Source organism: Desmodus rotundus, chromosome 13 (assembly GCF_022682495.2).
Source record: "Desmodus rotundus isolate HL8 chromosome 13, HLdesRot8A.1, whole genome shotgun sequence".
NCBI classification, from domain to species: Eukaryota; Metazoa; Chordata; class Mammalia; order Chiroptera; family Phyllostomidae; genus Desmodus; species Desmodus rotundus.
The window spans coordinates 30744900-30757721 of record NC_071399.1 but is presented as its reverse complement, the minus strand read 5'-3'; positions in this window follow the sequence as shown (position 1 = coordinate 30757721).

Here is a 12822-nt window from a genome sequence, read left to right as displayed (position 1 = left end):
CTCACCACTAGAGAGAACCACTGTTACCATTTTATGTATGGCCTTGTGCATGTGTGTTTATGGCCTGTGTGTATGTGTGTATGTGTATACTCATTGAATACATGCATACACATGTACATATATACACATTATGTTATGGATTTTACATACATTAAATTATTTACTGCTTACAAAAGTTCTGAGGACGAGCATTATCATTCATCCACACAGGTGAGGAACCTGGGTCTCGGGCAGATAATAACTGAAAAACTTCAGGACCCTCCATGGTCTCACCAGCTCCACTGTCCCAAGACTGCTGCTCTATGACTTTGCCACACTTCTTCTATACCTCTGAGGAAGAGCCAAGACTACTTTTCTAGGATCTCCTTCCCCATTTTGTTCCAGGCTAGAGTCAACCAAAGAGCAGTTTTGAGTGAGTAGACAAGAGGCCACATTCTCTAGAGGCATTGCAGGCAGACACATTTGCTATTAGCCAGCTTTTCCCAGCACTGCCTGTCTAGTGAACCCTCCCCCTTACGACCCCTTCCAAAGGTGTGCCCTGCTAATATTTGTAGTGAGAACACTCCACCATGCATATAAACAAGGCCAAGTAAGGAAGTGATAGGGAACAGAGGATTAAGGGAAGAAGGAAAGGTGCCAGACCACATACCAAGTCAGGTCCTCTATATTGTCTCAAAGGTAAGCACTGTAATTCTGCTTCATAGGTGGAAAAAACGGTGAGTATTCCCAATCAACCTAAAGCCACCAGCTAACAAAGGTCAGATCAGGGACTCAAGCCTAGTGCTCCCTAATTCCAGAAGCCATGATCCTTGGCCACCTGCTCCTACAAGAATGGACTGATAGGTATCACTGTCTGGTGATAAAACAGATTGCTGCAGAATTGCAGGGTTCAATGTGTGTGTGGAGGGGTGGGGGGAAGGGGCAGTATGCATGAGGAAAGCTTTTTGCCTCATACAAACAACATAAAGGAAAGAATTGAAGCCTTCAAAGAAGGCATTCTTTGGTGAGAGGTATTCCCAAAGAGCCCCTAAAACCAGGCACCAAGTTAGATGGGCTCTGACATGGAGAACTCCAACACTGACCAAAAACGTCTGAAGTTTCTGAAGGTTTGCCTCAACATGATACTCTCTGAGCAAGAAGAACTCCAATGTTTGGGGCCTACAATTCAATGCAGCATCTGAAGTAGCTGCATTCTAGTTCAGCACTCTAGAAGATACAACTAAGCCCAACATGCTATTAACCTTACTGTTCCCTAAGAAAGGCACCCTTAAATTTGAATGTCCATGTACCTGTATTTTTTCTCCCTTCACTTCTAGTTCTATAATAATTTGAGTCTCACATAAAAATAGCTTCTAAGTTACTTTTTACCCTGACCAGATGCCTCACCATTTAATATCTCCTAGCTATGAAACATTTCTGCTAATTCTGCCCCCTAAGACTATAAAACAACAATGGGAAATGTGTGCTAATGGATTGAATCGATCTCCCAAAAGATGGAGCAAGTACCAACAGGAACTTGGGCTCTCTAATTGTGAAAAGGCAATCTGATTTTAAAAGTCTTCATTGCCACTGTCCCAGAAGACACAAAATGGGGTGACATGCCATTATGTATTATGTTGACTGAGTGTACCCCATGTATCTGGGTCAACATTAAGTATCTGTATGTCTGTCTGCTTCAAAGTTTCTTTGCCTCTGCTTGTCCCTTTGTCTGTGCTTCTATGTATTTGTTTGCCTTCATTTCTCTTTTTTAATTCTTTTCTTTTTATCTGATCATATTATATAACTACAGTAAATTTTTGTTAATTTTTGCTTGGTCATTGTTCCCTATTCTTAATTTAAATGTATGATGACTAGAACATTTAATTTGTTTTTTAAAAAAGCAAACAAAAAGAAGTGGCTTTTTATTATAAGCACTAATCGATTTTTCCTGCAGTGTGTTCAGTAAACAAGAAGCTGCCTGTCCCTGACGTGTGCTTATAATGAAGACAATCTGGCTCCATTGTCACTTCTGTCTCTGCGTTACCTGAGGGAAGGGTGCCACACCAGGGCATCAGGTCTTCCAAATAAAAGAACTGATACCATCATCCACTTAAGTGTGGGAACACATATGATCTAGGTTTCTAAAGAAAATAGAAGACCCAGGTATGCTTGGTCTTTGATGTTGTGATCTTCTAAAAGAGATTTCAAAGTTCTTTGTGCAGAAAGAGTCATTGCTTTAGGTTGTGTGAAAAATAAATAAATACAAGCCAATTTAGTGAGATACCCTGAGACCATTGTACACACTGAGAGATTAAAAATCACCAGACTTCCCTGTGAGAATACATCTTCCAAAAATCTCATTACAAATAAACTCTTAGACAAAAATTCACAAATCTTTCACCTGGTAATAGCTGCTAAAGTATTTGGTCTTCATTAAAAATTGATAATAATGTTTTTAGGAGACTTCTGGCCAAAATGGAGGCATAGGTAGATACACTTCACCTCCTCACACAACCTAAAGAAGGACAACAACAAATTTAAAAACAAAAAACAACCAGAACTGCCAGAAAATCAACCTGTATGAAGTCCAACAACCAAGGAGTTAAAGAAGAAACATTCATCCAGACTGGTAGGAGGGGTGGAGATGGGCAGCCAAGATGGAGAGGACTCGGGACAAGGCAGCAGCTGGAGGACTGGGGCAAGCAAGCCAGCAGCTGCTGGACCCGGTGAAGCAGTGGCTGGTGGAGTGAGCAGTCCCACATGTGCGTGCAGATAAACCGGGAGGAACAACTGGGGAGTGAGATAGACCATGCAAAACAGGGATCCAGTGCAGGAAAATAAAGCCTCAAAACCTCTGACTGAAAAAATTTCTGGGGGGCTGAGGTGGCAGGAGAAACTCCCAGCCTCAAAGGAGAGTTTGTTGGAAAGACCCACAGGGCCCTAGAATGTACACAAACCCACCTACCTGGCAATCAGCACCAGAAGGGCCCAATTTGATTGTGGGTAGTGGAGGAAGTCACTGAAAGCTGGCAGAGAGGTGAGCAAGTGGCATTGCTCCCTCTCGGACCCCTCCCCCATATACGGCGCCACAATGCAGCAATCTGGGTTGCCCTGCCCTGGTAAATACCTAAGGCTCCACCCCTTACTACCTAACAGGTGAGTGGAGACAAAAAAATATACATGGCCCAAATGAAAGACTAAATCAAAGCCCCAGAAAACAACTGAGCAATGAAGAAATAGCCAACCTATCAGATGTACAGTTCAAAACACTGGTAATCAGGATGCTCATAGAAATGGTTGAGTATGGTCACAAAAATAGAGGAAAAAGTGAAGGCTATGAAAAGTGAAATAAAGGAAAAAGTACAGGGAACCAACAGTAAAGGGAAGGAAACCAGGACTCAAATCAATGTTTTGGAGCAAAAGGAAGAAATAAATACGAAGAAACAAGAATGAAGAAACAAGAATTCAAAAAAAAAAAAAAAGTGGAGAGGTTTAGGAACCTCCAGGACAACTGTAAACATTCCAACCTCTGAATCATAGGGATGCCAGAAGAAGAAGAGGAAGAGCAAGAAATTGAACACTTATTTGAAAACATAATGAAGGAGAACTTCCCCAATCTGGCAAAGGAAATAGTCTTACAGGAAGGCCAGGGAACTCAGAGGGCCCCAAAGAAGTTGGACCCAAGGAGGCACACACCAAGGTACATCATAATTACATCACCCAAGATTAAAGAGGAGAGAATCTTAAAAGCAGCAAGAGAAAAGAAGACAATTACCTTCAAAGGAGTTCTGATAAGAATATCAGCTGATTTCAAAAGAAACCTTGCAGGCAGGAAGGGGCTGGAAAGAAGTATTCAAAGTCATGAAAGGCAAGGAGCTTCATCCAAGATTACTCTATCCAGCAAAGCTATCATTTAGAATGGGAGGGCAGATAAAGTGCTTCCCAGACAAGATCAAGTTCAAGGAATTCATCACCATCAAGCCCTTATTGTATGAAATGTTAAAAGGACTTATCTAAGAAAAGGAAGAAGATCAAATCTATGAACAGTAAAATGACAACAAAGTCACAATCAACAACCAAACCATAAAAAGGGGGGGATGAAGCAAACAAGTAGAACAAGAATAGATTCACAGAAATAGAGATCACATGGAGGGTTATCAGTGGGTAGGGGATGGAGGGAGAATGGGGGAAAAGGTGCAGGGAATATGAAGCATAAATGGCAAGTACAAAATAGACAGGGGGAGGTTAAGAATAGTATGGGCAATGGAGAAGCCAAAGAACATATGTATAACCATGGACATGAATTAAGGTGGGGGAATGATGGTGGAAGGAAGAGTACAGAGTAGAGGGGAATAAAGGCGAGAAAAAAACATGAAACAACTGTAAGAGCATTTAAAAATATATTTTTTAAAAACCCAATTTTTAATGATGTTTTTAAATAGGAGGTGAACTCCAAAAATCAGTTTTTGGTATACCCCCAAAGGAAGGGAGAAAGAAAAACATTATTTCACTTCAAGTTTTCACTTCAGGTTTTAACTTCTGTTTAGCAGCAAATTGCATAACCCTCAAATTATAGTAGTTGGTAATGAGGCATATGATACTTTAATGCCATAAGATAAGAATAGGGCTGCCTTCCGAAACATTTTAGGAAAATTTTATTTTACTTTTTAAAAACCTGGATATATTATGCCTTAGAATATATCATTCTCATGGTAAGGTGAAGCGTAAGATTTCAGATGAAGTCTGTTCATGGTGGGGTGCCCCTCGCCTCTGCCGTGAGGACTGTTGAAGGGCTCTGCTGTTTTCTTTTTTCCCTTTCTAATATAAATACCAGTCCTCTAGACCTGTCCTTAGCTTGATATGTTTTCTTTCAGCTACTCTTTATGTACTTTTCTCTACCTTATAACAGGACCAATGAAAGGGTCTTGAAAATCGATGACCAATGCCTTCACCAGAGGTAGAGAAATATCCCTGATTGTCCGAAGAGATGGCCCAGTCAAGGCCATGCAGCTAATTAATGCAAAGAGGCGTGCGTAACAATATTTCCTAATCTAATCCCCATGCCTCTCAATTGCTTGTTCTCTGGGATTGTTTTCAGAAATGCTCAGGTCCTCCACTCATAAAAAATCCAAATACATGTCACCCACATTTGGAGGATATATATTAAAGAAATTAGGGGTTTTTCAGGTAATATTAATACTGAACATGCAACCTGAGACAAGTTCCCAGGAACAAACTTTTCACATGGATAGGTTGTTCCTTTCCCCTGAAGAAGCCTGGGGCAACTAACATGACAGCAGATAAGAAATTGCCCATTCAAGAGCCACGCTGTAGAGTTTGATGTGTGTGATCAACTAGCTGCTTCAAAGATCAGAGACCAAAGCTTGCTTCTTTAGGTCTTCCAGAATGGATACTCTTTGATGCTCTACTCTACTTATTCATTTACTTTTTGCTAGATAAGCACATCCTGGAGGGAGATTGTTATCTCTGTCTTTGGAAGGCAGTGCACCCTCAGTTTTTATCCTTTGGATGGGATCCCAGTAGATTGTACACTGACAACCTACTTCCACTTCTTGCTGATGGGATTTGAGCAGTTTGGTGTTCCCCATCAAGGTGTGTAGCCCCCGTTCATGACCACCAGGAATAACATAATCAAATCTTGGCACCATTACTATGGTAAACATGTTGATACTGGACCCTTGACTGGCTATTTATGGATCAGACACTTTTGTGGATTTTACATAGAAAGCTTATTGGCTTCTTCACTCAACATGGTTCTAGATATTTTCCCCTTGCTCTTGATACTCAAGAGACCTACCTGACCATGATGAAAGTGGTTACTTATGTTGTGGGATTATTGAGTATTGTTTGTGCTTTCCATTAATAAAATAGATTTATTCCTAAAATGAGACAGTGCGATTCACTAATGTGTCACTTTGTGTGTGTCTTCATGAGATCTTTTGTTTTATTTGTAATGCAAAAAGTGCCTATTAGAAGGGAATTTCCTTTCCCTTTATGATGCTGATAATTAATAGGTTATAAACACATGTAATAACTATGCAATAACTATGAGAAGAATTATGTATATAGAAAAATGATGCAATAACTGTGAGAATTATGTATATAGAAAAAAATGATAACATAAAATCACTAGTTTTCTTCTTAGTTATTTCAAATTGCTTGTCTTTAAAAACTTCCTAGTATATCTTAATATTTAGTAGAATGTATTTCCTTTGAAAAAATACCAAGGAGTGTAATTGCTGGACTTTATGGTAAAAAGATGCTTCACTTTGTAAGAAACTGCCAATCTGTCTTCTAAAGTTACTATAAAATTTGCATTCCCTTCAGCAAATGACCAAGAGTTCCTGCTGCTCCACATCCTCACCAGTATTTGGCATTGTTCTCACCCATCTCCACACTTCAGTTTTCTCATCAATGAAAGAGACAATTGAAGCAAAACATCTCTAAGGTCCTTCAGTGCTAGTGTCTGTGAGCCTATATTCTGTAGTGTTTGTCATGTTAGGCTGTTTCATGCACACCACCTAATACTACTTAATTCCCCTCGGTGCGTGTTTGCTGAGAGTTAGCAATGACAAGGATGGTTTGGAGACTGCTATGGGCTGAACTGTGACATCCCATCCAAGATTCACATGTTGAAGTCCTAACACCTAGCACTTCAGAATGTGACTGAATTAAGAGATAGGACGTTCAAGAAGCCATAGAGGTAAAATGATGTCATATGGGTTGAACTTAATCCAGTATGACCAGTGTCCCAATAAGAGATTAGGACACAGACACACACAGAGAAGACCACATGAGGACACAAGGAGAAGATGGCCATCTGCAAGCCAAAGAGAGAAGCCTCAGAGGGAACCAACCCTGCCCACAACTTGACCTGGGATATCAGAGGATGTTGGATTTAAGGCTGCTACTAGCTGACCTCTGGATCCCATGATTAATCAGTCTTTTCTCTTAGAGGACTAGTGAATTCTCCCCTTCTGCCAGCCCCAACTCCTAGCGCTGGTCAGAATTGCACAATGCTTTGTCCCTTGAGCCCTTAGCAAAGCCAGCCAGGTCTGTTCGGAATGGCAAACAAACCTCAGCCCCACACAATAGTGACATTTACCTCCCCCCTGTTCATTCTCAGAATCTTCTGCCACTCTCAGAATGTATTAGTCAGAGCCCTTTGAAAACTGATGTAACTGTGGTCCTGGAACTTTCAGGAACAAGGTGTGATTGTGCTGGAACTGGATCGTAGCTCCCAAGAGCTGGGAGCCAATCATCTGCACAGTGGTCTGCAAACTTGTGGAGAGTGGGGCTACCATCCCTTCTCATGCCTGTCCCTATCAGCACATGCACATGTACATGACACTGGTATGCCCAGTGCTCACTTTCATTGCCCATCATCTTTGGTTTGCACCTTCTGATCCTTCTCTCTGCTCTGTCCTTGGGTCTGGGTGCTAGGGCTTATGTTTAAAGCCAGGCTCCCTCAGGCCCATTGTCACCACAAATGGAGGGTGATCTCATATAGCTTTAGGGATTGCTGGATGTTGTTTGGAATTTTGCTGGGTCCTCACAATACACCAGGCAGTCAATGAATAAAGAGAATGAGAGAAAACAATCCAATGCACATGACCCAGGATGCCTTCCTGGGCTTGCCTGCTACAATGCTTATTTGGTCCAGCTGTGGTGTTTGATAAATAATAGCTCAAAAGCTCCACTGTCTCCCTGAAAAACACCAGCCTCAGAACTGGCAGGGGATGGAGAGTTCTCCCACTTAAAGAGGAGGCTTTGGGAGCTGGGATACCCTGGGCTGGGAGCCTCAGTGATATTCTGTCCCTCAGCTTTGTGCCCCATATCCTGTCCCCATCTACCCTCCTAGCCTTTTGTCCACACACAGTCACAATATAGACTCTGCTCATTTCCCAGCATCTTATAACAATTTTCATATATCAGAAAAATTGAAAGATTATGCAATGTAAATTCATATACTCACCACCTGGAGTCTACAATTTATTATTTCTCACACAGCTACCCACCCATTCATGTACCTATTGATATGTCAATGTATTTTATTGTTTTATGCATTTTGAAGTAAGTTCTAATCGTAAGGACACTTTAGCCCTAAACTCTAACATGCATATCAGTAACTAGAAGTCAGTGTTGTTTTATGGTTGCCTTTTTCGAACCCCACCACTCAAGTTTGATAATGTACGGGATGATTTTTTGCCTTTAGAAATTTTACAATACTTTTAAGGGAAATGGGAATGCTCCTGTGAGGAGCAAAAACAGTGCTGAAAACTCCAATCTTCATAGGCAGGAATCTGTTTCTTTTCTTCATTTATAGAAACAAGAGCTGGAACTGAATTAGGTATACTGGGTTCAATTCCGTATTATACATGGAAAAAATGACAACAGAGGTTCACTCCTGACAGTCCAGGGGATTCACTCAGGACACAGACACTTGGCATAGAGTTGTGGGCTGAGACTCAGGTATCCCAACTTCAACTTCCTCCCCTCACCCTCCTCCCTCCCTCTTCTCTCTTTCTCCCTTTCTTTTCCTCCCATTTTCTCCCCTCTCTCTCTCCCTCCCTTCCTCTCTCTTTCTCCCTCTCCCTCCTCTCTCTTCCTCATTGCCCTCTCCTTTAGATCTGGGTCACTGTTATGATCCCATTTCCCAAAATCCCTTCTGTCAAAAATAAGAGAAAGGACCCTGTGCATGGAAAAAGAGGGTGGAGTTGCCTTTTTTACAGACCCTTTAAGGGGAAGACTGGTTTTTCACGCTCCTTCCCCCTAGTGAAAAAACCGGTGTGGCTTCATCCATGTATTGGGTGAAAGCTGTGCATGGTCACTGCAGCATCCTCATACTTTATGGACTGATTCTGATATCTCAACAGTAATGTAAAAGCAGGAGGAACAAGACAAGAGCATAGAGAGTACAGAAGTCCCACAAATAATGATCTAATTGTTTGAGCTTTCTTGTTATTTTAAGTCCAATTAATTGAGAAATTTCTATGCAAATTTAAAATTGGCATAGAAATGCCAATTTTAGTCTCTAAAATTTTAGTCTCTAGTCTCATAACCTAGAACAATAAAACCTAAGAAAGTGACTTCACTGGATACTAATTTTGCTTTAGGAAAACCACAACAGCAAAAGAGGTAGAAGTTGTAAAATCTTCTTTCTTCTTCACATGACCTTATTACAAAGAGCTGCATGGTGACAACTTCACATTAAGGTGCTAATGAGACTAAGAAGAAAAGAGAAGAGAAGCACAGCCCCTTATTTTATGGGTTCACCATAACCGAGAGGAAAAAAACCTCATTACTAACATGGCATGTTATCCTTGAAAAAATTACTATTGAGCTTCATAAACCCCCTCATTCTTTCCACATAGGTGGTTGGTCAGCAATTCAGAAACACTATGTCTTCTTACTTCCTCTTACTTGTAGCTGCCTGAATATAGCCCCTCCAGTCTCTGGAAAAAGTCTATGTGTTCTTGAAATTCATGCCTTTTTGATCTCCACACCTCCACCACTACTTTTTATCTACCACTCATTTACTCACCTCATTCTTTGAAGCACTGGACAGTTGGCCTTTGCTGAGCTGGACTGGATTTGGTCTTCATCTCAGATACTGCTGGGCCTTTGGGTGACTTCAGTTCCCTCACAAACATGCCATCCAACAACACAGTCATTGGAACACCTCATCTCTAATCACCTCACTCTACTAATCTTCACCTATTTATCTCATGGCCACACTTAAGACCAAGAATGTCACACCTCTGATATCATAAATTAAAACTTGCCTCTCTGATCATAACCTCCTATTCCTCAAGGTCATTAGCTTTATTATTCCCAGTTCTTCCACTCTCTCTGAATGTGCTATCCATAATTTCTCCCCTTCCTTTCTATCAAGTAGTCCATCTAGAGTCACTTCTCTCCTCTGGGTCCATGACCAGACCCATTCCCCACTTCACCAACACTGCTTCAACTCTCCGTGTCATTGTGTGTCTGTCCCAACTGCCTCACAAAATCCTAACAAGCTTGATGCTCTCACTTCTCTGTATTTTTATACCATATATTATACCAGAGAAGGCAGCATCACCAAAAATTCACAGCCACCAGCCCAGACTGGAATCCCAATTGTGATGAACAGCTCAAAGAATCAAAGAACCTCTCACACAGGCACTGGTTTGAGGAGCTGAAAGGTTTAAGGAGATGAGGAAGGGGTCACATCACAGCAACACAAATCCTTAAGCAGGGCAGTGGAATCCCTTGTTATTAAATGCCCTTGGGCACTTCACCTTGGTGTCCCTCCACAGCAGAGTCTAGCTGCCCATCCTGCTCACTTCTTAGGCAGAGCAGTTAACCACCTGCTGATCTGTAGTCTTTTTGTAGAGCTTGCACTTGATAAGCCCTCTGGGGCTCACTTTCTTCTAAAAAAAGAATATCTACTAGGCCCCTAAATTAAACAAATGTCCCCACTATCTCCACTCCTGTAAGAAACAATCTTGCAGGCATTAAAATATATTTTTTATAGTTTAATAACAACTATACATAGACTTGTAGAGGGTGGAGATGGGATAAATGACTTCCATGTCTGCCTCACCTACCATTCACGTAGCACCTGCCATAGTGCTCATGCCTAGCAGGCATTCGTGAAAAACACATTGAATAAAGGGAGAGATGGACAGGTAGATGCACAAACAACTGAGTGATGGAGTGAATGTGACATCCCATGAAGAACGTAGTGGTTTTAAACTATGTACACAAACTCTTCAAAGCCCCTCTCTTCACAGGAGAGCCTGAGGGAAAGGCTCACTTCTAACAAATAAGACATGATGGAAGCAGCAATGTGTGACTTCTAATACTCAGACATGAAAACCTGTGGCTTTCTCCTTCCTCTCTTGTTTGCATTGCTCACTGTGGGGAAGCCATGTCTGAGAACATTCAAGTGACCCTGTGAAAAAGTCCATGTGGCAAGGAATGGGGTCCGCCTGCCAACAGCCATGGGAGTGAGCCCCTTTAAGCTTTCAGACAGCCTCAAGGTTGCCTGCAACCTCCATGGAAACCCTAAGCCAGGATAACCTGACTAAGCCACCCCCAAATTCTGACCCACAGAAAATGTGAGATAATAACTCTCGTGTAAGATGCTGATTTGGAAGTAATTTGTGTTACAGCAACCGATAACTAGTACAGAAACTAATTGTAGAAACCAAGAAAGAATGGTGCAGAGTGCAGAGGAGAATCAGGCCAGCACTTTGCCTCAGCCACTAGTGGCTAGAAGATGTTACCAACCCCCAGGGCAGTGAGGCTTGCCCCTAGATTACACACACTCCATGGGCACGAAGCAGGTAACAAGCCATCATTACACCATGATGCAGTTCACCCGAAACGGTACTTTGGTACTTCACAATTCTTTCATTCTTATTTTGCCAAGTTTCAAGTTAAAGAACCCCATTCAGAAGCTTTTTAAGTTGGAACATCTGCCAAGCTCCCTGCTGCACAGTCAGAATCCAAAGGAAAACTGTCCTGGGTTCGGTTATTTCCAGGGAAACTAACTTCTATCTCCACATTTTTTCCAAATAAAATAAATAAATATATTTCTGATGGGAGAATTTAAAAGAGAATGGTAAAAAATAAAACAATCACTGATAGACTTGGAACACCTTCCACCACGTGTGCTCATCACTGAGTGCCATCCCTTTTCTCTCTCTCACGTGCTCATAGGACATAGATGTGCGCACAGGCATGTGTCCTTGCCCACATTTCCCAGCCACAGCAGAGAGAGTGCTTTCAATCGTGGTCTTGAAGGTTTCTGGCTTCTCTAGGTCTTCTGGCAGGATCCAGAAAGTTGGGCAACAGGGGTTCCTTTGTGGAGACAGCCGTCCTCCATGTGGGTTGAAGTCCCAACAATTAGCAATTAACAGATGGTCTTCCTATCTTATCAGCAGGGGCACCCCATCACAGACGGTGTTGATCTCCAAGCCCCCTGCAAGGAGTCCTGGGGCGTCCCCCTGAACACAGACGCTTTGTCTCAGAGCACTGCCTCAGCAAGTTTCAGGGTCAAGGGTTGATCACTGAAACTTTTACCTTCGCATCTCTCTCTCTCTTTGTCTTCATAATTTCTCACATTCCTTTGTTCATATCACATTTTAAAATTTACTTCTCTTTCATCCATCAATTAAATATCACCCTCAGCCAATGATTACAAAGAGCATTGCAATCATGATTAGCCATTGATTCATAACTACCCTAATACAATCAATTTATCTGGGGAAATTAATTATGCCTCCCTTTGCCTGACATCTCCAAACTGGCACATCTCTGAAGAACCTTAGCAATGACTAAGGCTTTCTGAGGAGAAATTAGACAGCAAGATTAAACTATGTAGTCTGGAAGTAAATGTTATGAGACTGCTTAATATCTTCAGGCATCATGAAACCTTATATCTCGGTTACCATGAAAGGCAGACATGAGGAAATGAGCTGATGATGTGTTAGTCTGATGGGAATGATAGTAATAGCCGTTCAGAGGACGGGGGTGGTAAGAGAAAGGGCAGTGCCCAAGAGACGTTGTGGGCTCTCTCTGCAAAATTTTTTGGCTTTCATCTCTTTTCATTGGGTAATTTTTTAATTATGAAATTAATTCATGCTCATGTTGTATATTTTCCAGACACAAATGAATGTCTTTGTACATGAACTGCTGTTACCTCCTTTTACCAATACAAATGGGATTGCATTCTGTAGGCTTTTGTACAACTTGTCTTTTTTCTAACAACAGATCTTAAGCATTTTTATAGAGCAGTGTATATAAAGCTACTTCATTATGAGGAGGCTTAGA